Below are 27,439 nucleotides of genomic sequence, written 5' to 3'. Positions count from 1 at the left end.
AAGGTGAGGATGTTCAAAATTGAATTTTAATAAAGTGGATGTTAGCTCGTAGTATAGATGCAGCATTAGTGCATAAGGCAAAACTAACTCCACTCATGGATGAAAAACCTTAGAGGGAACAGTGCCTTTCAGCCAATTCCCCCGCCTCTTAAAATCACCACCCCACATTCCTCTGTTGCTAACCCTGCCCCTGCATTCCACCCAGCACTTACATTTCTTACAGGCACTGTTTTATCACAGCAGGAGTGGCCGTGATAGCACACTACCTGTAAGAAGTTTGTTACTTTCACCCCTGGTTACGAATTAATACAAAGGATTGGAAAGAGATTCCAATCCTAGTGTTTCTCTAAGGATCTAAGAGTATAAACATCACCTCCATGATATGCACTGATTGTACTCAAATTTGAGAGACTCTGCTACCCTCAGCAACATTAAAAAGTAAGCAGGAGCTAAGATTACTTACCCTTTGGAAGAGAAGGATAGTACAGGAGACACACAGCTATAAAACAGCAGGCTGCTTAGGGCAAGCTTTATTGTTTCTGAACAATAAGCAGTAGCAAAGATGTTCTGGGAAACTCCATTTGCTACCGCATTGAGGAATCAACGTTTGTGCCCTAGCTGATCATCTGACCCAGCTCACTGTAAAGGAAAGAGTCTCCCAGGTAAGTGCAAAGTGGTGGAGGAATAGCTCAGTGGTTTGAGCATTAGCCTCCTAAACCCAGAGTTCTGAGCTCACTCCTTGAGGGGGGCCATTTAGGGACCTGGGGCAAACAGATTTTAAAAGAAATCTGTCAAGGATGGTAACAGATCCTGCTGTGAGGGCAGAGGACTGGACTTCATGACCTCTGAAGGTCCCTTCCAATTCTATGACATAGATAAGTATATATCCAACTAAACGTAGGAACCAATGACCCACCCTGGGGTACTACCATTCCTGCAAAAATTGGAGAGTTGGAAAAAATAGGAAAGTTTTAAGTGTAAAACTGCCCTCAGCCCCACACCTTCCCAGGATATGGATCCAGGCCTCCTCTCACCTTGTCCTGGGGCCAGATGTAGTCAGCCTCACTGCCTACCACCAAGACCTGAAATGATGCCCTCATCCTCACTCAAGTCTTTCATGACTTCCAGTCTACCAGCATTGATAATTTTTCATGCATTCTCAGCCCTCTCCTCCATCCTTACATTTACCTTTCTTCCACTGGGTGTTTTTCTTCTTCATGCTTCATTCTTCTCCAACTTGACACTTTTGCCCCCTATCCTTTTTCAATGGACATCCACCCTTGATTCACTTCCAGCATCTACTTTCTCTATGCCTACTCTTCCATTGTGAACCATCCCTAGTGGGAAATCCCATGATCAGGCTAACTACTTCCACTTCAGATTTGTTCTTTCCTTCTCCTCTTCTGCTATTTCCCTAGCTATGCAAGTGTGCACGAGCACATACTAACTGAATCACTTCTACAACACCCACATTTTTTGCTACCTTTGACTTCTTTCTCAAATCCTCCTCTCTTCTTGCTTCCACTTTTCTCTTTTCAGAGAATTTCAATTCTCTCTTTAAGGAGAAAATTGACAAAATATAACCTTCCCCACCCTCCTCTTCCATATGGTAGAGACAGAATTTTCTCATATGCTTTTCTCTGCTCAGATCTCCCTCTTCCCCCAATGACTCTATGCCATTTCTTGACCTCCCTTGTGCCCACTCCCATGCCCTTCTTTAGTCACACATCTAATCTCTTACCCTCCTCTTGTACTTTCTGCTCACAATACAAGCGTGCTTCAGTCTCTCACCATTTACCACACTTGCCTCTCCAACTATTGCCCCTTAGCATCCATGATTCTGCCCTCTCTTGGCTCTCCTCCTTCCCTAAGCACAATGGCAGAAAGTCATTCTTAGGTGCTCTCATTTCCTCTTCAACATTTTATGAGGTTCCTCATTGTTGTTTTCCCCCAACACCAGGAGTCTCAAATTCTCAGGAGTGACAGCACAATCTGGATTAGGACACCCAGTCATGCGGAGGATGAGTGCCTATTACTAGCCCAAGCCCTACCCTTTTCCACCATTGCACTGCACTCTCCCCCTTTGGCACCCTGTCCCAGAGAACACGGCTTAGGTGGTACATCAGCAAGGGTCACACACACCCCAGCACTCATCGCAGCTGGTACCATCATGGATCAGCAGAGACTAGTGAATAATCCCCCTCCCACCTCCCCACCACTGGGAGTCCCAGATCACATTGTGCAATTGCTCTGGCAAGGGATGTTCCACAGGCTGGGAATTTGAGACCACTCACCTACACACCTTGCCACTTGGCAGTCTTATCTATGAACACATTTACCTATTATTCTCATGCTGATAACTCAGAGATCTACCTGTCTACTCCAGGCTATCATCTCCTGTCTATATTAAAATTTTCACCTGCCTTTGACACACTGTGATGGGTGTGTGTGTGCACGCACGTGCATATGTACACAACTTTTACTGGACCAACTTTTGTTGGTGAGGGAGGATAAAAGCTTGAAAGCGTGTCTTTCTCATCAGTGGAGGTTGGTCCAATAATAGATATTATCTCACCTACCTTGTCTCTAATATCCTGGAACTGAGGTGGTTACAACATTGCATAGAGTGTGTGTCCAGCTATCGGTGTAAGCTCAACCAACAACTGATCCTCTAAACTTTCCTGCATCAAATTCTCTCCCATCTCTCATTATTACTATTCTTAATTGTATTATTATATAACATCTAATAATTACACTAGTGTCTACTAGCCATCCAAAAACTGGGCCCCATTGTGTCATGTGCTGTATAAATACACAATAGATGGTCACTGTCCCGAAGATCTTACAATTTACATTGATGGCATTTCTACCAGGGTTCACACCAGAATGCAGCCACCAGCAGCCTTTTGGCACTGTGCAGGAGGTAGGGAGGGGAGCTTCTTCCAGCAGTGGGAGGTGAGCAGGGGTGGATGATTTGGCCTGTCTTTGCAGAGGTCATCTCTCCTCCCCATTTCACACCCCCATTTCCCTATGGCTTTTGCTTGCCATCAACATAACCAAGCCACCTCCTGTCTCCAGACAGGAAGGAGTGAAGTGCTAGGGATGCATCAGGGCCCAAGGAACCTGCCTACAGGGTCAGGGCATTAACTGGCTAGATATTGCTTCTCCTTCCCCCTGCCACTCCAGAGCTTAACTGAGGCAGGAAGAGGCTTCCAAATGCCAGTGCTGTGCGGGGCTTGGGCACATGCAGGACTTGACTCCCTCTCTTGGGCCAGAGGGTCTTGGGATTTCCTGGTGTGCTAGCCCCACCAGAGGTGGTTGGAGAAGGAAGTAACCTGCAGGCCAGTTTGTTGGTATATTGAATGTGCCAACCAGAGACTGTTTCTCTGCTCACTCCTAGGAGGAGAGGTGGGGTATTGAAGAGCACCAGAGCTAGGGGATAAGGGATAAAGCAGGGAGATGACAGTGAGAAGGAAAATATATATAGGGCTGATGGGTGAGCAGCAGAGGTGGACCATCAGTGGCCACCACCTAGTACACGCCTGCATTCACCTGCCACTCAAGGGATGCGGCCAGTGGTGACCAAAAGGAGCCAGGAGTAGTGAGAAGGGTCTCTCTAGCCAAAAGCCAGCATGCAGCAGGGGCTGTGCTGATGGATCAGCAGTGGAAGTGGCTGGCCTCCATGTGCTGTGTCTTTGCTCTGCTACAAGCCTTGCATATCCACCTCCACCTTTAGCCATTGAACCTCTTCACTCACCACTGGTGGACAAGTGACAAGCAGGGGTGTGGCCAGCAGCAGCGGCACCTGCCAATAGTTAGGTAGGGAGTGGGGAAAGACAGAAAATACAGGACAATTTGCCCATTTTTAAGAAAAAGGTGGGACATGTAGGAGAGCTTAAATAGGGAACTGTGCCATTAAACACAGGACATCTAGTGACCCTAGCAATGTACACTACTGTGTTACAAGTTAATGTGAAAATTTTTAGCAACAGTAGGTATAGGAATTTGCAACAGATGTGGATGGAACTGGCATGCAAATAAAAATTATTCAATTTGGTATTATACAAATTAGCTGCATCTTTTCAAGACCAGTGAGTAGCACAATACATCATACTTTATACTGTAATTATATTTGAGAGCTGAGCTGCTTTGCAAAATGTTGTATTTTCATTTGTGCTTGTTTTTCTCTTGAGTTGGTGAATGGATTGGGACCAAATCTGGTTATTTCTCAAATCAAAACAACCCCAGTACAAACCCCACCTAAATTTCAATTTGTTTTTGAAAAAAATAAAGTGACCAAAGAGAGCCCTTTAAAAAAGAAGAAAAAAATAAGCTGGACAACTATAAATACAAAGGAGAAGCACAGCAATCAGAGCAGTGGTCTTTCTGAAGGGCAGTAGGGAAAAAGACACTGTGGACAAGGTTACAGGTAGCACATATTGTAGTATCAGAAAGTGACCCAGAATTGACAGATCAAGAGCCACGAGGCATTTCGTGGGATAAAGCAGGGAAGTATGACAGAACAAGAACTGAGATTATTTCTACATGCTGGGTTGAGAGTCCACTCGTAAAGGAAATTTGGCAAGGAGAGAGTCAGAGAACTGTGCTGGCAGTTGGCTTTGTTCAGCGCCTGGGGGAACTGTCAGAGTTTCGCACCAGTACATTTCATAGACAGTTACACATGATCAGATTGTCTCAACTGACTGAGGTACTCTCTATACAAGTTAGTAGAGTACCTTGGATTGTGGTCTCCTAATCAAATCAGAGAAACTTTTACTTGTGTCTCACCTATGCATTTCAGTTGATTGAAGGGCTGTACAAGTGATAGAGTCAGAGATCATGGACCCAGATCATCTTTACATAAAATGAGAAGGAAAAAAATACTGATCAAGTTCTTTACTCCATCCCATATTAACTGTAACTATGAAAGTTTTGTACTTCTTTTTTCAAATGATTATCATTTTAACTTGAAACTGCTTCTGTTAACTACAGAAAGTTTCCCAGAGAAATGTGACATTTTCCATATGTGCCTTCAAATGATAGCTTAGCCTTGTATCTTTCTCAAGGGATGACTTACTGGAAGTTTTCACATCTGTCTGTTCTAGTCTGGGAACTCTTGACTCCTAGGGATGCTGCTACTCAATCATTTGAGTAACTAAGGCCAAGAGGAAGCAAACAGCCTCCACATGCCTTTTAAGGCTACTTAAATCATGCGTCTGGGTCTCTGGAAATCTGCTGGGTTTGCCATTCTCATGTCTCCCAAATTTGAAGAGGCTCATTTATTCCTCTTCCTTCCCCCCATCCTCACTCAGACCCTCTTGTCTCCCTAGGTAAAGTAAACTGTTTTCAGAGTGTTTAGATTTTGAGGACAAAACGGCCAAGTTCATCTTGTTCAGGGGCTCTGAAATTTCACTCCACTGCTATCACCTTCCGACAACAAAAATGACTCTGGAGCCCAGAAGGGCAAATTAAAGCCTGAGCTTGCCCAAGCCCTGCCTTCTAGGGAGAGGAGGTCAAAGGCAAAGCCCAATTGCCCCAAGTGCGGGGGACCAAAGCCAAAGGCCAATGCCTTCAGCCTCAGGCGTGGGTTTTGACCACGGCTCCCAGCAAGACTAAGCCAGCCTAGTGACTCTATTAAAACTGCGTCACGATCCACATTGGAGTCCTGACTCACAGTTTGAGAACTGCTGATCTAATTCACCCTCCTGAACATTACAGTCCATTAAATTTCACACAGTTAACTCCTATACTAATCCCAGTAATTTATGTCTGGATAAAACATATCCAGAAATGCATCCAGTCTAAGATGACAAAAGAGGAAGAATCCACAACTTCCCCTTGTTCCAAAGTCTAAATCACCCTCAGCTTTAGAAACACACAAATTATTCCCAATTTGCATTTGTCTAGCTTCAGTTTGCAGCCTTTTGATCTTGTTAGGTTTTTCTTCACTTGATTAAAAGACCTCTTAACTAATCTGCCTTTTCTTCCCATGATGGTACACAGGATATTGCCTAGAGTAGAGATTCTTCTGTCACTATGATAAATCCATCTTCCTGAGATGTGACAGAATTCTTTGCCATCCTAGCATTATATAAACTGGTGCTCAGGTTGTCATACGCATCCCAAGGATATAATTTTTCTCACCGGAGTGATGTGGCCATGTTGACCTAACTTTCTATGGTAGACTAGCCCTTGTACGTTGTAACTAGAGATGTTAATGATTAACTGGTTAACCAGTAGAACAAAAAACTTACCGGTAATGCTTAATTGGGGCTGGAGCAAAATTCAACATTCTGCCCATGCCACACCTGGGACCACTGCGGAGAGGAGCTGTTCATCCAAGCTGGAGTGCCTCTACTTGTGGCATTCCTGGGCTGGGCTGCTGCAGACGGGCTGCACAGATTACCCGGTCCTCATTATTTCTCTTTTGATAGTATCCTACCTCTTTTTGATGGTATGCCAGGGTGTATCTACATTACAGAGGCTAAGTTCCCTCTTCATAGTGCAGATGCTTTCTACACTGACAGCAGTAGTTTCTGCGTTACTATATGTAATCCACTTCAGATGTTTTAGCAAGGTCTGTGGAAGACTACTTTTGCTGCTGAAGCTGTATTAATGCTGTGGGGGGGTAGGCTGGCCTAATTACATTGCACGGGGGCACAACATGTTATATTATTTACTCCCTGTAAACCCTTCTTGCTTTTGTTAAATTTAGCAAACAGCTTTAGAAACAGAAGATTAAAAGAAAAATATTTAACATGGAAAATGTGAAAAACAGCAACAATAATGAGGATAAAATTTTCTTAGATCCAGATGGGAGATTTCAGCTTTGATATTCTGCTCTGCCTATACGTGCAAAAATCCCACTGACACTAGCATAGAAAAGTGAAAACACATTTTCTCCAGGTGATCTTTCTGATTGCTCATCTCTTGGAATTTCAAGTTAAAGGATGAGTCCTAAAATTATGACAATGCTCTTGGTGTTTCTTCTGAATGTTTCATCTGTGAAAAGTTACTTCTTCCATTAAAAAATGCATTAACTTATACTAAAATATAAGGTGAGAATGGATTTTTGTTTAAGAAAAATGTTATTGATTACATTCTTTTATAGGCTTATCAAAGGTGAATAGTCTTAAAGTGTTACAGCAGTTTCTCATTGGGACTTAGATCAACTAGTCAATACATTATCTATATCAAAGAACATCCAGCTCAGGTAGTTTTACTTTTTCCATTTCCAAGTTTGTAGACGTTTCCATGTTTGAATTTCAAGGCATAGAACTGAAGCCACTTTTAAAAGTGGCAGGTTTCCCACCCTTGGATTGGATTGGATTCCTCCACAGAATATTAGTCATTTGAAAAAATGGGAGTGTGGGGGACAGGAAGGGGAGAGGCAAGAAAAATCACCTCCTAGAACATGTAAATTTTTCATAGATATTAACCTCTCAGCTATCGGTAAAGTATCCATAGTGGCTCAAATGGTTGTGTGAAACAATGTTTATCATTTATTTAATACACATTGCCACAGACTGTGGAAGAAAAGTTTAAAAAGTAATGTCAGCAAAGAAAGGATCATATTCAGAGCCATCTTCCTAAACTAGTTTTTCTCCCTAAGGCAAAAGCCTTTATGAATTCATTCAAGGCCATTCTATTACTCATCCAAGAAACTGCCTATCACAAATGCAATATGAAAAGGAGTTGTTCCCAGTGTGAGATCTGAAATATCATGTCTAATAACCAGTGGTCTAATTTCAAGAATTCAGGAATTCTCATTTAAAAGTACCTGAAGCAAAGTCTAAAACAGAGAGTGATAAAGGGAGTAATTGCTATAACAATTTGGGAACCATATTCTATTTTTGATATAAAACACAAAGTATGTTCCGCTGATAAGGAAAATAACACAAATCACTACCAACAGTGGCATATGTGAAAAGGACAGCAGTGTTAACTCTAAAATTTCCTGATTTTTATTAGCCACTTTCACAGTGCTAAATCTTTCAGATACATTTTCTGTTTAAATTCCATTATTTTAAAAAATAATATGTAAGATACCTCTGGACATTTCTCACAGTCTTCTCCAGGGTAAATAATTTAAGTTATTTTGCATACGCTCAAGTTCTGCCATTCTATTGGTCACCACCAGTTTCTTAAAGCAATGTTAGCAATCGTAGGGCTACATCTACAGTGAGAGCTTGGAGATATAATTTTTAGCTCAGATAGGCAAAATATATACGAACTATTCAAACGTGTACCTAAAAAGAGCAAAAGTGGTAGCTCAAGCTAGTTAACCAAGCAGGGCTGCCAACAGGGAGAGGCAAAGGGCCCAATAATTCAGAAAAACTCAAGGCTCCGGGCCACCACCACTACTACTGCGCCAGCAGAGGTGGTGCTGGAGATGTGGGTAGCACCATACAGGTGCCAGACAGGGCTAGCTGCCAGTATCCCCGCCACTTCTGCCTGAGGGGCAAAACCTTCCCCCTCATTGCACAGGGCCCAGCAAGGTCTGTTACCAGACTCATGCCCAAGTGTGTACCCAAGGCATTGGATGGGACAATACTTGACTGGCTAGCCTTTGCCACTGTCCATGTCATCATAGCTTCATTACTGCTCAAGCAGATCCACCACATAGTTGTCTAGTCAAAATAGGAATTACTCCTTCAAATACTTGCATTTGTCAAAAAACGTCTATTTAGGCAGACATATTGCTCATTAAAGCACCAAAATGATATCACTTTTTTGAGGAAGCAGATAATCCACATAGCATGAAAAAATTGGGCAACCTAATCTGTATTAAGGTAAAAGACATTCCTCCTCCCATCTGCCCCGTAGATATTTTACAATGTGCAACCAAGATTTTTTTCTTTCCATTTAACAATGAGTTGAATTTACATTTCTTTCATTCAGACCCACATCACTGTAAAACCAAATTAAAGAAAAAACCATTAGGGGCTGAATTTCAGCTCACTTACCAATTCTTTATTCCCTCGCTTACGCTGACTGCTGATATCACAGAGAGAGAGGAAACAGAGAAGTGTTACATTCCCCACTTACCACAGGTATATGGGGGACAACTGGGAGTCAAAGGGCCCTTAAGATTCTGCCTCTCTCAATGCATATAGCAGCAAAAGTACAGAGTATTCCTGGGGAAAAAATGCTATGCCCCAATATTTTAAAATTCTGCATATTTTGTTTGTCAACATAATGCAATATAATCACTCTGGTTTCAATTTGGTAAGTTGTCTGAACTACAACACAATGGATGGATAGTAGGAGTGGAAAGTATTTAAGAAAAATCTCCAAACTACCTTGCCTAAGAGCAATGTAGCTAGGTTTGACCCTTTATTTCTAGTCAACAAATGTATGCAACCATATAGTCAGTGCTACATCATAGGTAACTGACAAGCAAGTGAAGGCTGGGAATCAAACTCACAATTTATATTGGCTACAGACAATCTCCAGTAAAGGTTAGAAGCAAATAGTTCATGGAGCAATTTTTACAGGAGAGGAAATTATTTTAGTCCAAAAAAATTAGAACAGTTCTAATCACTAAAGCACATGAAGTATTTATAAGGCCATTCTGTCCTTCACACCACTCCAGCAAAGAAAGGTGCCTTAGGACTTTCATGCTTGTTTTACACGCTTGCAGGAATGCACAAAGAAAATGGAAACAATTCACTAAGCAGGCAGGATGCAACAGAGCCTGACCCACATCTTGCTCTTCAGACACACCCCAAAGCCCTGCCTGTCCATGCCAAGAGTGCTGCAGTAGCGAAAGGTCAGTGTGTATGTCTCTCTCTCTCTCACACACACACGCATAACTGCACAGCCCAGGGGCTTTACATCTCTACTGGCTACTTTCAGCATCGATCAGGGCCACCAACGAGGGAGGGAGAGTGCAAAGGAAGCATTTGCCCTGGGGCTCAGTGATTTAAAAAAGCCCGATGCTCCAGGCCAACACTGCCACTACCACAGCAGCAACAACCAGAGCTCTGGAACCTTTCAATTGCCACTTGAGCCCTGCATGGCATGGTCTGGGCAGCGCCGAGAGCTGGCTGCCCCTATCCCTGTGCCTTCCACCCAAGGCCCCACCCCTTGTAGGGGCCCACAGCCAAGCCTCTTCACCACCCTCTCCCAATTGCCCAGGGCCCTGTGAAATCTGTTTTCCCCCACCCCATCTGGCAATTATTTACATCTATACTGTCTGCTCCAGGCACCTCAATCAACTGGCTGGGGCAGGGCATGAGACTGCTCTGGCAGCTTCCCTTTGCTTCCTATCAGGAGGCATTTTTTCCACTAGAAAGCAGAAAAACACATGCAGTGATGCACAATTTCCTCAGGAGTTGCACTGGCATACTAGGCAGCATATACACAGACCTTCCTTCTCTGGAATAGCTGGAAGAGATGCTGTGGTGTCTGCAGTCACAATTTACCTCCCAGAGCAATGCACCATAATAGCGCTTTTTATACCCAGTAGATCCTAATGACACTACCCAGCACTAAATAAGAATAAAAATCACTTTCACAGATAACACTAAATCTTAGTAAACACTGTTGTCAGCATGTTTAGCTCCACTGAGTCCTGCCAATGGACTTGCTTGTGTCTGTGATTAATCTGACCCACTACCTTTGGTAACTACTTAAATATTTGCTGCATAATTTCCTTCCTAGCAGGACATGAAATGCACTGTATCTAGCACCTTGCGCTGATAATTACCAGACCTACAACAGCAACTTCAGCCTCTTTACATTCATGTCCGTTATTCTGTAAATGTGCCTCTTCACTAGCTCATACCAAATCTTTATGCAGAGAAGTTAAAACTTTGCTGTGTTGCTCAATGGGTCTCAGCAGTGGACAAAAATGATGAAACACACTTATTGATTACATGTAGCGTATGACTATAATTTCAAATTTTTAGCCTAATACCAAAATTCTTTTAATTAGTTCTTTTATAAATCCAACCCCTTTAGAACAATAACTTCCACAACTCCCACAGAGAGGTAGAGGGAGAATTGAGGTACATGGGTGACTCCTGACCAAAAAGGAGTAATCATCTGTGACATAAGTATGAGGCTTTTTTCCCTCTACATCTGCACATGTATCCAACCTTCCTCAAGATTTGTCAGTTCAGTACACAATCAGTTTATGTAGTCTTCTGAGGCTTATCTGACTGCACTTTGTGGTAACCTGGGGTCAAGACTGACACCATGGATTGTTTAGCAATACAAAAATATTTTTATATGTGAGAATTTTATAAATTTGATATGGCTGCCATAATATTTATTGATTTATAAAAGAACTAATTAAAAGAATTTTGGTACTAGGCTAAAAATTTGAAATTATAGTCATAAATTGGTGTGAAAATATAGACATATGACACCTGAACAATTATGTATACAAAGTAATGTTATTAGTGTATGCGTATAGTATACAAAACATGACAACTAATTTTAGTAGTGGGAGCATCATGCCATAAGAATTAAACAAACAAGCTAATGGCCTTATGGAGAAATGCCAAAATTATTTAGTCCAATTATAATACAGGAACATTTTATGATGGATTATGTGGGATGACTTGGCTCACAATTTTGTCATATTCGTCAGGAACTTCTTTTTCTCTTCCATTGCCTTTATTTTAAAATATTCCAAAAATCTTGTTGCACTCAAGCCCTTAGCAATATGCGATTTCCTTATAAGCTCCTTCAGCAACTGCAATATCAGGTGCTGGTAAATGAATTAGAGCTGGTCAAAAATAAACAAATAACCTATTCTCCAGACTGTAGCTAATTAGATTTGATAAAATCATAAAGGTTTGAAAGTTTTTTCCAAAAGAGAGATTGGATTTTGAAATTGTAGAACAATTTTAATAGCCTTCAACCAATTTAATAAATTAATTTTATATCCATATATTTGCCATAGTGGCCTCATTTTTAGTAATTAAATTCTGCTCTGACTTCACAGAAAGTACAAAAAGGACTTTAATATTTTTTACCTAAATATATTTTCTATGATTCATATGGAGCTGATTTGACTAACCTTCTTTGAAAGAGAATTGCTGCAGCAACAGATTTCTGCTGGCTTTAATCACGTCTCAGAGTATATAATAATATTCCTCCATTTATATGCTTTCATCCCCAAAGATCCTGAAATATTTTACGAACAAAACTATGTACTCCCCTGTGCTAATACAGCACAGAAAGATGAAAGGCCCGAACCACATAAATGAAGTAGGCTAGACTGACAACATTATACAGCTGTTTGATAAAGAGATAAAGAACACTGAATCCAATTGAAAAACTGTAAGGGAATGCAGGCATACAACCCAAACCAATATGTGGCCCTCTCACTGGTTTTGCATCTCCATTCTTGCTAAGGATACAACAATATTTTTAATGGCTTTATTTTTACATTTCCAAAAGAGCCCCTTTGCCAGCTCTGCGCTCCTTCACATAACGCTGGAGGCCTTGATTCAATAGAAAGAGTGTAAAGTAAATCATAGCATGAATCCCTGTTACCACTTTTGCAGCATTTAGCTATTCATCAGTGGTCTGTCCAAATTCTGACCTAATTATGCTATGATTGAATTGGAACAAAATATAAATATGAAAATAATTACTACAGAGTACACAAATTCATTTTAGGAGAAGTAACATGGATGACTCATCTTTCCTGTGTTCTAACTAAATTCCAGCCACATGGACCCTGAGTGTCATTGTCAGCAGCTGAATGAAAGCCTTCACTCCATGTTTAGTTTTTTTTTTGTTTTTTTTTTTTAATAAAGCAAACCAAAATATTAGGACATAAAATGAATGAGACTGAATCAATATTAAACATATGTCATTACATAAGTCAGCAATATAAAAAATAGAAACAAGAGTTCAAGAGACAGCGATACACATGATCGCAGGTATGCAAGTAGTATTTAAAAAAGACTGGGAATGTTTACTAAGATGAATAAGAGGGAACATGATAAAGTTAAATAGAATAATGAATTGAAAAGAGAAGGCAAATCAAGTACACCTATTTAAAATACAAGAAAAAATGGGTGATTCAATTAAATTGGGAGGCATGAAAAGTCAAACAGATGTAAGATGCACACTGTGCATGTCATCACAAGGCGTAACTGAGGCCAAGAGCTTAGTAGGATTCAGTCAGACACTGTTGGAGAGACCCTGAGCTGTCAGCAACTCTCTTACCTCTCTACCTCAGCAAGTGAGAGTTTTGCTGGCAAATGGCTTGCGTGTCAGTTCCTTGCCATGTCAATCTGTCCTCTTCTTACACAAACACCAAACCTCACCTAGCAGGTAACAGTCATTCAGACCAAGTCCTGCAATACACTACTGTTCATTCCCAGAAGACTAAGTTTGCTGCTTTGCTAAAGATTCAGTACATCACATTTTATTAGTTTACTGTAAACAAAAACAAGTTTATTAGTGAGACCATGGATTAAGTGATACTATATGAAAGATAAAAAACAAACAGAGATGGTTACAAAGAAGTAAGAATGAAAAGTTGTCTATAAAAATATAAAACAATCTAGCAAGCTACAACTTTTGTTTAAAGGTGGGGTTGGTTCTTTTTCAACTTACAGTCTCCTTTCAAGTTTTTCATTTTTGACTGTGGCCAGGACCCCTAATGGAGATCAAAATTGTGTGTTTTGTTGGTCTCAAAATCCCCCTCTCTCTTCTGTATATTCCCAAAGAGACGTCTCAGCCTTAAAAGACAGGAAGGCCTCCGGGGGACTCAGTATCCTGAACCTTTTTGGGATGCAATAGCTATATTAATTCACTCTCTCACACACAGATCAGCCTCAGTACCATCCACTGATTTACTACTGGAGGCTGCTTCCATATAAACCACCTCCTGTTGGAGGTAGCTTGGTAATGAGGTGATTCGAATCAGGCTAATTAGGTGCTAATATGCATATTCAGTGTTTCATTAGCATAATGACAACTGCATGAATTTCAAAGTGCAGTCTTCGAACTGCAGATTGACAGTGTAGGTGGGGGCAGATTTGAAATAAGTGCCTCACTTCTACATTCCCTTACTCCAATCTAGTTTTGTGGGAGTAACAGAATGTCGAAGTGGGGCACTTATTTCAAAGCTGACCCTATCTTCTCTGTCAATGTGCAATTCAAAGTCTGCAATTCAAAATTCATGCAGTTGCCATTATGCTAATGAGGTGCTGAAAATGCACATTAGCGCCTCATTAGCCTGCTTCCAATTGCCTCGTTACCATGCCACCTCTGACAGGAGGTGGCACGTGTAGAAGCAGCCACAGTAAATACCTTCATATCCGGCATTCTATCATCCGAAACTCTCAAAGTAAATGAAATTTTAACCATAAGTAAACTTTAGTTACATTTTCCATAAGTACAGTATAGTGAAAGAAAATACAAATCAATACAGCAAACACAGTATAACTTTACAATGTACACTACTACTGTTGGTAAATAAAGTACTCTACATACATTTCGTATGTATCTTAATATCTAACCTTGTTTTTCTTTAGTGTTACGCATTGCTAGGTACACCTCTCTATTATCCAGAATATTTGAATATCCAGTAATGTCCTGGTCCTAGGATATGAAAGATTTTACTGTTTTTCACCAGTTTGTTAAAGAGCTAAACTACGCTTGCATGAAATGTAATTGAGAATTGTTTACATACAGTAGCCATCAATTTGGTATATATAGTAGTTTTTAACCGTTTTATATTGTCAAGGTTTTCTGCCCCCCATGTCTGTCATCAGAAAGAGAACAACAAAAACATACTTTATAATTAAGTAAACAAACCTTTTTCACAGAAAAAACAGGAAGAGAAATGCTCACTGTTCTTTCCCATATATCTGTTTTCCAGAGGGAAGTTGGACTTCATCCAAAGAAAGTTGTGAAGACTCAGAAAACAGACTTCCTTTATGACATAACTTAATTATAAGCCATTACACCTCTCCACTGAATGTAATTTACTAACATTTCTTTAAAGGCATCATTTTGTGTTCCCAGACAAAAATACCTACTTATTTCAATTTGGAGAAGAAATACTCTCCTATAAAGCATGGTTTATTATTTTTTTCTGATGCAATCAGTCTGACCCTGCACTTTTTGTATACCCCAACTTTCACTAAATACCATAAGAATATATTGTTTGATATGATGTTTCATATTGGAAAAAATCAGGTATATACTTCTAAAAAATATCTTTATATGCTGTTACTGCAGCTTTTTATAGTCATGCTAAAAACAAATTGGGCTTGTAGTGCATTATGGTTTCTGCCGGCTTTCAATTTCAAACATATAATTTACTCCAAGCAAAGCCAAAAGAACAAGTCATTTATGGATACTGTACATAGGGAAAATGAACTGGGACTACTGATGACAGTTGCACATGCATTTTGTGGTTTAATGGTTCTGTTAGCTATGACCTCACTACATGCTAGTGTCAATATGAATGAAGGAAATAGCTTTAGAATGCAGCATGTAAATGCATCTTTTCTTACAAGCTGCCATTGATGCCTGACATATAAAAATCACAAGTAAATCCAGGACTGTAACTCTTAGGTTTGTTTTTTTTTTTAAAAGTACCATTTTATAATTGCATTAAGATATCAGTTTATGCATTTCTAAAAAGATTATTGCACTGTTTAGGTCATTAAGTTAGCTCTCTCTTCAGCCACAATATACCACAGGTGTACATTCATGCCTCTGAAATATAATCCCTGTCATGGCTTATTGTTTAAATGTACACTGACTATGGGGAATTATACTTATGCTCCCTAAGTTTGTTTTCCTGATCATGGTACCCAATGAATAACTACTTCTGAAACCCCCACATTTAGCATTTATTAATATCTATCTAGGTATCTTTACTGTTTGACTACTGAGTCAAAATAAGAAGCTCCAAAAGCAGTCCTAAATTTTTTGTTAAGTCCAGGGAACAGCATTTGAGGCAGCAGATGAATAGCAAAGGAGAAAACGCAACAATGGTTCTTCAGGAATTGTAAATGCATTTTTGAGGGGATTGGCAGAAGTAAACTGGTGACTGTGAAACCTGAGAAATGAAAGCATGTCTGGTAAAGGTCGTCCCACTCTAAAGCAGGAGTAGTCTCGCTGCAATCAAATGGACTTACACTGATGTAAAATTAATATAATGTCTTGCCTATACACAAATGGCTTCAGTATAAAGTAAGAGTTTGTCTCTACAGTTGCATGGTTTCAGTAAAATTAGCTAAACTGGTACAAACCCACAGGGACACACTTATATTGGGTTGAAAGAGATTGTACCAGTTTTGCTTGCACCTGTAAGTTTACTGGAGCAAGCTAAACCCATATAAGACAGATTTAAACCAATATGAGAATGACCACATTGTGTTGCAACTCTTAAAAAGCCCATGCTTACATGTGCATGCGCGCGTGCACACACGTGCACACACACAGTGTTGGGATGTTAAAACAGTTAACAGGTTAAATGATGGTGCAGAGGTCAGTAATAACTTTTAGTGGCAGAATGTCATGAGCAGGGTTCTCTCTAATTTTTTCCATCCATGGGCAAAATAAATTTTGTTATGTGCACCAAGGCATGTGCACCACCAGTGGAAATGTATGCTGCTGGCTGTGTGTGCTGTGGGTACTCTGCTAATCAGCTGGGTTTCACCTGAATTTCTGCTGGGAGGCCACACAAGTGCTCTGTTTACAGGGAACACTGGTCATGGGCCTCCCCAGACTTTATGAAAATTGGCTTATGAATATGACTTACTCAAAGACACTAAGACACTTTAGGCAAAATGCATCATATGACATTTTAAAGTTACAAACCACCCAAATTTGTATATTTTATTTCTCTGCATGTATCATTCTTGAATGTAAAATTAGAAATATGAAGTTTGTATCTGTTTATAATTCTACATGAGCAATCAAGACCGTTAGTAATACTCCAGAGACATTATAGCCCAGTGCTCAAGCAAACGATATATAAATGGGATTGTTTACCCTGCAAGCCCAAATTGTGACTGGTCCTACAAAGATGTGGCCAAGCCACCTGATGCCAGACCTCATTTTCTATCTTGCACTTTTCCACTTAAGGGCCATGTCTACACTAGCCCAAAACTTCTGGCCATTTCGAAGATTACTAATGAAGTGCTGAAATACATATTCAGCACCTCATTAGTATGCGGGCAGCCACGGCACTTTGAAATTGCCACGGCTCATCCAGACGGGGGTCCCTTTTGAAAGGACCCCAGGAACTTCGAAACTACCATGGCTCGTTGCTGTGCGGCTTGTCCAGACGGGGGTCCTTTTCAAAGCGACCCTGGGAACTTGGAAATCCCCTTATTCCTATCTGCTGAAGACACTAAAATACTTTAGGCAAAATGCATCATATGACATTTTAAAGTTACAAACACCCCGAATTTGTAAGTCAGCAGATAGGAATAAGGGGATTTCGAAGTGCCACGGCCACCCGCATGCTAATGAGGTGCTGAATATGTATTTCAGCACTTCATTAGTAATCTTCAAAATGGCCATTTGCACAGCCATTTCAAAGTTTTGGGCTAGTGTAGATGTAGCCAAGGTCAGAAAAGTCTGAATTGAACACAAAGAATTCCTGCCATGTGCAAAAGGGGTATAAAGGTGGGAAACCTAAGAATAAGACTGGCTGTCTCATGCCAGGGGGACCCGCCACACTCCTGCCACACATATACTTAGTGCCCAAGATGTCTGCAGGAAACATCTAAGATTGAAGAGGTAGAAAGTAGGACTCAAGCAAAAGTCTGTCTAGCTTGTGAAAGAGATGATTAGAACTACTGTCAGGGTAAGGATTGGCATGTAACAAGTTATAGTGCATTAGAATAAATTGGTATATTTAGTTTATTTTGGTTAATAACTTATTAGATCTGTCTGTTTTCACTTGCAATCATGTAAATCCTTCTTTTCATAGTTAATTTTATTGCCAATCGCAGTGTAAATAATGTTACCATGGGGTGAGAGCAATCACTGCGCATCTCTCTCTCTCTTTGACATGAGCCTCCTCTATGTAAAATTATATACTGAGTAAGATGAACATATTTCGGCTTTTGGTCCTCAATGAGACTATGTTCCTGGGTGCTGTCCATGGACGTGTAGCTGAGTCCTCCCAGAGCAAAGCTGGTTCAGTGACTGTTTTGCTCTGCTGTGGAGCTGGTACCCCAACTCTGTGCCTTATCAGAGGGAGACCAGAGCTATTGGCAAAGCAGGATAGAGTGGTGAGATGCCATCAAGGGTAGGTAGGTGGGTTCAGTGGCACGACTAGCACACCATATAACAGTTCCAAGGGGACTCTTGTGATTGAACCTGTCATAAGGGTCATTCCAAGAATGTAAAAAGTGATCAAAGACTGCACTCTTTTATATTACGGATGGGGTCTAGGGTAGAAGTTGGATGCAGAAGGGATTTCTGGGTAGGATACTGGGGTGGAGGAAGGGGCATGGGGTTTGGGAGGAAGTTTGGGTGAAGGAGGGTGTTATGACCTGAAGGAGGAATTCAGGAGCAGGCATGCTCTGGGTTTGGATTGTGACTTGGGGAAGGAAGTAAGGGGTGTATGTCGGGGAGGGGGGGCAGGAGGGTGTACCAAGAGCAGGCTCTGGCCAGGAGCCAATTAATTTAGATGGCTCCCAGGCAGTAGCCTAGCACAATCCTTGGGCAGACTCCCTACCTGCTGAACCTCTACATGCCACTCAAAGTGGACAGCTGTGGGCATGTTGGGTGGGAAGGGACAGCTCAGTGGTTTGAGCATTAGCCTGCTAAACCCAGGGTTGTGAGCTCACTCCTTGAGGGGGCCGTTTAGGGATCTGGAACAAAGAGATTTAAAAAAAAAAAAAAAAACTGTCAGGGATGATGATAGGTCCTGCTGTGAGGGCACGGGACTGGACTGAATGACCTCTCAAGGCCCTTTCCAGCTCTATGAGATAGATAGGCACCACGTGCATCTCTGCACATCATATGTCCCTTGGTGGGCCCTCCGTGCACTGCCTGTGCCACAAGCAGTGCCCAGGCTGGTCCCATTGGCCAGAAACTGGGCACACAGAATCTAGAAATGCACATGGTCGTGAATCTGTCTGCTTTGAATGGCACATGGTAGGTAGCAGGCAGAGAACCTGCCACAAGATGGTGGCAGGCTATGTCTGTCCATTTGGTGCACCATATTTTCCTGCCCTATGCTAACGTTTAACTGGTTAACTGACTAATTTAAGGCCTGCTGCAGGGATCTGCTGCCCAGCCCAGTGCGAGCTGTGAGGTCCCACCGCTCAGCTCACAGGCCCCTCCACAGATGGGGCTGTTCCAGCCCGAAAGAGCTCACCAGGAAGGGCCAGTTAACATACCAGAAAGCCTCATGCTTACCAGTTAACAGTTTTACATCCCTCACACACATAAATGCTCAAAGCACCTCTAATTAAACCAGGACAACTTTTGCATAGGCCAAGCTAAAATGTGCATTTTTAAACCTAAATATATTTAAAGTGGTATAAAATCCTCTTTGAACACAGTTATTAGGTTTAACCCAACTTTATCAGCACATTTAATGGTACAAATCAAATCGATAGGACATATATAATATATCATATTCCCATATAAAAGGGAGTCCACATGCAGGTTTGCACAAGTTTAAGTGTTTAATTGGTTTCATTATATCAGTGCTTCGGTGTGCAGATAAAGTCCAAGTGAGAGAAGACTTCAGCTCTGAAATCTGCATTTATCTGTACCATAGGCACCACAGGCGATGTGCACTGTGTTTATTTCCACTCTGCTTCCAATGGAAGCATCTCTGAAAAAAGCATATGCTGTACTGAGCAACTGTTAATATTAGTTAACCCACCGCAACATGACCAGTTTGTGCAGGCCCCCTACATAGGTAAAGAGCATTTTGGCTGCAGAAGAACTTCTTCCATCAAAAGAAGCAAGGAGATATGACCCACCCCACTCCGTTCCTATAGTTAATACTCATCTAGAAATATCATACTTCTGGTCATTCTGCTTGTAATATTAGTTGCACCACATGAAAAACAAAGGAAATTTTTCCTGTGTTTTTTAAATACTGGCTGTCTCTTTGATCTAACTCTTGGATGACATCTTGGTCTGAATAATCCATGAAGAAGCACTGAAACTTAAGTGTGCAAACATACTGATCCCAGATGTTTATTTTCATTCTGTTTTTTACCCTGCTCCAGCCTCACAAATATTATAACCCCTTTTTGTTAGGCAAATTAGTCTAAAAAGAATAAAATAAATAGCCTCACTGCAACACACACACTTCAGGCATATACTAGATATTTATACAATACGCACCGTACATCCTTAATGGTTCTTTCTTTGAAATTTACTTTGAAGAGTATGTCCATTTTCAGCTCTGGTTCTCAAAATATTCTGCTAAACAAAACAAGTTATAACAGAGAAGCAAACTCCCCGTACATTAATTAGAACAAATGAGCATAAAACAAAATGACAAATCCTGTAACATTTCCACCAATCAGATGGGCAAAATAGTAATTCTTTCAGATGCACATAAGTGGAGTCCACCTTGAGTACCTCAGTTTATCATAGTGGTGGGATGACTGACTAAATAGGAGGATTGGAAAAGCAGCCACAACTCTGTCCAGACTCAGCAAGAGAGTGTGGAATAACAACAAGCTGTACACTCACACCAAAATGCAAGTCTACAGAGCCTGCATCCTCAGCACCCTCCTTTATGGCAGCGAGACTTGGACCCTGTATGCCCACCAGGAAAAGAGGCTGATCGTCTTCCACTTGCGCTGCCTCAGGTGCATCCTTGGAATATCATGGAAGGACAGAGTGACCAACACCACCGTCCTCGAGCAAGCTGGAATCCCAACCACGCACACCCTCCTCAGGCAGCGTCGACTCCGCTGGCTTGGCCACGTCCACAGGATGAATGATGGAAGGATTCCAAAAAACATCCTGTATGGTGAGCTAGCCTCTGGCAAAAGACCTCCCGGACGCCCCCAGTTGCGCTACAAAGATGTCTGCAAGAGAGACCTCAGAGAGGTAGACATCGAGCTGGACAACTGGGAAGAACTAGCAGAAGACCGCAGCAGATGGAGGCAGGGGTTACACAAGGGCCTTCAGAAGGGCGAGATGAAGATCAGACAGCTAGCAGAGGAGAAGCAAGCGCACAGAAAGCACAATAAGGACTTGCCAGACACCCACTACATCTGCAAGAGATGCAGCAAGGACTGTCACTCTTGTGTGGGTCTTCATAGTCACAAAAGACGCTGTAAATGAAGTCCTCAATCGAAATTTTAAAGGGCGCGATCCATAGTCTATGCAGACTGAAGGATGCCTACTGGGATGACCACAGTCTCATGATCTACATGCCACCCTTTTACCATTAAAATGTGGCTTGTGGACCTCCCTCCCCACTCTCCACCCACCAGTCTGGAGGCCAGGGGGAGCTGGGATCTCTGCTTTGAAGTGGGGTGGTGGAGTATGGGCTTCGGTCTGGTGGGGAATGGAATCTTGGGGGTTCAGCAGAAGTGGGGCTGGAGAACCAAGTCATGACAAGTGTGTTCTGGCTCTCAAACTTCTTAAGACTGTCAAAGGCATCTCAGAAGTTCAGTAAGTTTGGCCTGCACACACATGGCTAATTCTAGCAAGAATTTATTTCATGCTGTGCCTATTTGTGCTCATGGATTTGCATGTTAAGGGACATGTATGTCATTTTCTAAGCTGGATCTAAGGTTATTATTTTAAAAAAAAACATTTAATTTTTGAGAAATTCCTGGTTAGCCATATATATGATTTTAATAACACCTGTTGAAGAGACTGATTCCATCACATCACACTTTTATATTTGTACTTGCAAACAACCGAAAAAGACTATTTATAAAAGAATGTTATTATTATAAGCATTAACAATGATTGCTGAATGTGCTGGACAACTCCTGCCACTTAAACCCTCATTAAACCCGTAAATCAGTATGATCAGTTTAATTAAAGTTCTTTATGAACAATTAATACTAATTATTTCCAAAAACATTGCAGAGTATTTCGGTAGTGTAATGAAATATTGATCACTAAAACAATTGTTAATTGAAACCTCTTGACTCTGAAGAGTAATTACATGATGTTAATTTTCAATTTTCTTTGTTTTTATAGTAGTTTGCAGATTAACAGCTACGAGAATATTCTATAGGTTGCTCCAAGAATCTATTGAGACCCTTTACATATACATTTAATGCTAAAAATGTTCATTAAATACAGTTATTTGTTTCCAAGAAAAAGAGTGAGATCTGCCACACAATTAACACGAAATACTCCACACTGTTTCATAGATTCATCTCCCATGGGTCTAGCAGTTCCATTTAATTTGGGCCAAATCATCAAGCTACATTGCATAGATGTTTGCAACTAATTAGTGCCTACTTCCCATAGTGAAAACAGTAGCTTGACTTGCTGTAAGACCATTAAGACATTGGGAAGAAGAGGTCCAGATACATGCCAACTCGCCTATACAGTAGCAAGACACAAAGCTTTTTGGAGGTTTGGCCAATGTAAATTAAGCCCCTTTCCAGTTACCCATTAATCACAGGATTATTAGCACATCACCATCGCAGAAGTAAATTCTATGCAGCCCCCACAGGGAAAGGAGACAATTGTCATCCAGGGAACCTCAGATTAAACTAAAATATTACAGTGCAAAACAAGACAATTACTGTGTGCCACAGACAGAAAACAGGAGGAACTGAAGTGCACCAACTCCTGACACCCCTGAAATGGTAGGCACTGATTGGACTGTCATTGTTTACACCACATTAGCACACAAAACCAACTGAAATGCACTTGAGTCCCTAACAGCTGATAACCTGAAGAGATTGCTGCTATTTAATACCTGCTTGAAACAAGTTGGTGGCAGCACCCTAAGTGGACCTTGGAGATGGTCTTTATGAAAAAGTCAGGGACTGAATCAGCATATAAATGGTATTACATCCTTCCTTCTAGAAGTTACTCTCCATGTTTTTTTCTTAATGGATTAGTATATTTTGATGGACTGATATTTTGCTAAAACCTGTCACCCATCATGTTAAACGCCAAATGAAAAACAAAAACAAAAACAAAAAAGAGATTATTCTATTTCACGCAGCCATGAGCACTGCCTGTCCTGTGAACAAACAGAGGGCTTTGGGTCAGATCCTCAAGTCATGTCATTCAATATACCTTTACTGACTTTGTTGGAGCAATGGCGATAACCCTAATTTAGGTTTTAGCTCTTGGCCTCCTGTGCTCTAAGTGTGTCAGTTTTTATTTATTTAGATTTCAGTCTTATTCAACCTCATCATCAAAACACATGGTATATCCATAGCTCTAAACACCCTCAACAAACATTTTAAAACTACACATGAATTTAGGAGATTTAAAAAGGAAAAGAAAAAACAACCAAAGCAAGAACACCTCTTCGTCTATCCTAGCAGCCATCATTTGTTCTCTTGTAGAGCTGGTCTGATAATTTTAACAAACTAAACAACTTTTATTTTTGTCAAATTTTCTATGCAAGTTTTTGAACTTTGCGCCAAAATACTGGAGAAATAAAATTTTCAAAGAAACACACACACTGTGAAAAATTTCATTTAGTCAAAAACCCAAATATTCTCTTGAAAAATACTTTAAAAATTTTCAACCTACCCTACTCATTAGTCATGTGACCATCACAACTTTTTAAAAAAAAATCATCATGTCATACTTTCCCCACTAGACAGAAATCCCACTTATTTGCCACACCATCCCAACAATGCCTGTTCAAACACATGGGCTTTGCACCATGCCTTGGAAGTCAACAAAATCATATTATTTTGAACTTTGATGGGTTTAAAGTAAAGAGTCTCTTAAAGAGCATGGTCTCAATGCAAAACATAACTTAAGGTCTTCTCTTGATCCCAACAGTGGCGATGTGATACTTATTTTAGAAGCTTTCTCTTCTGTACATCCCAAGCCACGCAAGGCTTTATAGATCAAAACCATCATTTAATACTTCAGCCAAAATAATGAACAACCTGTGCAAGTCACAGAGAAGTGACACAACATAGCTGGCACCAAGATGCATTGCTGAACAAATAGATTATATTTATTTAATGTTCTGAATAGATTTAAGGTGAAGTCTCACAGAGTACATTGTAGTAAGCCAACCTTCAGGTGACTACGGTATAAAGATAATGGTAGGAATGTCAGCAGCAAGAAAAAAGTCAGTTGCATCATCCGGCAAAGAAGCTAAAGGGGATTTCTGGACACACTTGCAATATGATCTTTATAAGTACACTACATCATCACCATCACCAGCTTATGCAAGTAAAAATGGTGGGCAAATACCTTCACATCATAAAGTATACATCAGACTTGCCACATCTCCCAGTTATTTCTACAAAAACTACCTGCATTACCTCAGTTACATCTGGACTGATCATCATTATTGCCCCATTCCCCCTCATACACTGGGTTAGAGATTATGGCATTTAATATTCATGAATATTAAAAATTCATAGTAAAAGAAAATATACAGAATATTTAAGTCATCTTTTGTTTATGCAATTTTTCTCTAGATATTAAGTTTAAACCCATAAAATGTTGTATAATAAACAATCAGTTACAGTATCACATCATAGAGCACACATTTATAGTGAACTGAAGTTACCAGAAGAAATTGCTGATGGGCTTAGCTAGTCCATTTTTATATACCTGCAGTACAAAACAGGGTACTAAATTTCAGAAATAATATAGAAACTGTATTTTTTGCGATTCTATTTTGTACAATATTTAAGGCAACAGTCAAAAATCCTATGGCAATTAACTGGAATTACCCTTGTTTAAAAACTTTTTTTTTTAATACAAAAGGAAAACAATGCTAGATTAAGAAAATAATGCCTTACAAATAAAGCAGCAAAATATTTTATTATTATTATTATTTTAGGTTAGAAGAATAACATTTCCAGCTTCTAGTCTAAGCCCTAAGAAGAGAACTTTTGAATACAGGTTGAACCTCTCAAATCTGGAAGTCTCTTGTCCAGCAACATCCATGATCTGGCATGATTTTAGTTATCTGGATAACCACTCACCATAGCTGTGGCGAAGTTTCTTGTGGTCCCATAAACTTTGTTTATGGGCACCAGTCCTGGCTCTCAGCTTTCTGTGCTGTTACTTAGCTGTAATTTACTACTAAATACCTTCTAAGAGCCCAGTAAGTGGTGAAAGTGTTGGTAATGTGCTAGACAATACTGACCTCCCACAGTCCCGCAAATTCTCTCATCTAGCATCGGTCAGGTCCCAAGGGTGTCAGACAAGAGAGATTCAACCTGTACTATGTTTTTGTTGCCAGGATCAACCCTCATGGCTGTCAGACAGACTCTTCACACCTCCAGAACTCAAATACTGATGCTGACAAAGCTAGAATATGCAAGTTTGTGGCAATAGCCCACACCCTATATTTTTGAGCCAGCAAATATGAAGTTAAAAGTAAGGTTTGGTTGTGAAGTAAAACAAAGGTCATATACAACTTCACATAGAAGTATAATTAATAAGTCTTCCCCTCATTAGCAAGCTATATAAAACATACATTAAACTCTTAATAAAACTGACTGACAATTGTTCTGAGAAACAAAGTGAATGAGCACCAGATCTTGGCCCAAGCTCCATCCCTGTTCCATGTGCGGATTTAATTCAAGGTCTACAGTGATTCTCCTACAAAGTAACTCCAAACATAATCTTTGGGAATTGATTCACAGTGTTAAGATCTGCCACCATTCTGGAAGAATGAATTGGGCCAAAAGAACAGACCAAATCAAGCGCTGGAGATTTAAAAAAAAATATCTAGGAAAGGATGCACCAAGATACCCTATTACTTCAAATAGTGCAAATTTTGAGATAAAATGAAGTTGATCAGTGCACTATACATATTTTTGTGGAACAAAGTGTCAATCTAGCAAAGCATGCTTAATATACATTTCTTTTCAAAATGATGTTGCCTTTTTCTTTGGTTAGCAGAAAACACTTTTGTTTAAATGAAAAAAGCAAACAGATTCCACAATCAATCAATCAATCAATCATTCTCCTTTTTGCAGGCACACAGTATACAAGATTTAAAAGGGGTAGATGAGGAAACTGAGAACCCTTTTCTAAAACACTGCCAAGCACATCACTCCATCTGATGTCATAACCATTCATATCTGATGAAACCTTGAAACTGAGTTTGTCCCTAGAGATGCACTTCAACAGTTCATACTGAACTGCAGTGACACCTCCTGGAAAGAGGCTGAAGATCTTTTGCAGCATGTGCTAGAGAACATTGTTTGTTTGTGTTTTGGGGTTATTTTTTTTGCGGGGGGGGACGACGACTTGGGGGTGAAAAGGGAACCATGAAGTCTTCCAATCCTGGCATCAAAAGCACTTTACTATGAATTCCAAGAAGAAAATTGTGATTGATAAGTCGTTTTGGGCACTTCAGAATCACAGAAGTTGAGTTTTAGATACTCTAGTAAAATTCTTTAAGACGCTCTCTAGATTTATTTTTACCAAAGATTTCCTTTCTTTGGCTAGCTGAAAAGATAGCTGCAAAATTCAATCAACTAGCGTCTTAATTCATGCCATGAATTGGCAAAATGTTTTTCACAATTTTGTATGAAATATTTTCTATTTACCAAGATCTTACATCTTCACCCTCTATGGATTACTGACTAATAAAACTGGCAAGTGTTTTTGGGACAGATTAAATTACAATAGGAATGCACATGCAGAGCACTGTAAAGCCGAATGTGTCTCGGAAGGCACAAAATATATCAAAAGCTATTTTATTTCTATCACTTTACAAAAAGTAATGAGTTCTGTAAAACCTGCTAATTCTCTTTATACAAAATTGAAACTCTTAAATTGATTAAGTGGACAGATTAGGGATAATATTTAGATAAATAAAACAATGCTGAAATTTAATTAACCATTTGTAATACTAACACTAGCTCTGGGCCCCATCATGTAGATATTTCCCGAGCGGAGGATGCCTGTTGATTTTAATGAGAACACCATAGCCAAAACTCCTCTTAAGATTGGACCAAACATTATGGTTCTGTTAAAACTTGATAGCAAGTTTGCATGAATGCTTACGGTTAGTTTTACTTACATTTATTTGTATATATTCAAAGATATAAAAGTTAATCTGATTTTTCAGCAACAGCTCCTACCCAGCATTTTCAAAACCTTGATTGCTAAAGTTATAAAATGTCTGCTCTGTCTTTTGTGCTTCCTTTTAACCATGTATGGGAGGCTTAGTTTTAGTTTCATTTCTTTTCTTTTCTCTTCTCCTTTTTAAGCAGTAATTATGACATTCTGAAGCTTTGCACATTCACAGACAATCAAGAAAATTCATTTGCCAGAAACAGACTTAAAGTTAAACAGTCTGCCAGCCTGTAAAGCAGTG

General features: G+C 40.2%; 1 protein-coding gene across 9 annotated transcripts in view; it reads right to left on the bottom strand.

Moving 5' to 3' along the window:
- The window catches only part of SEMA6D (semaphorin 6D), a 326,428-nt gene that overhangs the window by 275,924 nt on the left and 23,065 nt on the right, over nucleotides 1-27,439 (bottom strand). The window lies entirely within an intron of this gene.

The sequence above is a fragment of the Carettochelys insculpta genome, chromosome 12 (genome assembly GCF_033958435.1).
Source record: "Carettochelys insculpta isolate YL-2023 chromosome 12, ASM3395843v1, whole genome shotgun sequence".
In the NCBI taxonomy this organism is placed as follows: Eukaryota; Metazoa; Chordata; order Testudines; family Carettochelyidae; genus Carettochelys; species Carettochelys insculpta.
This window is presented reverse-complemented; position numbering and strand designations above follow the sequence as displayed.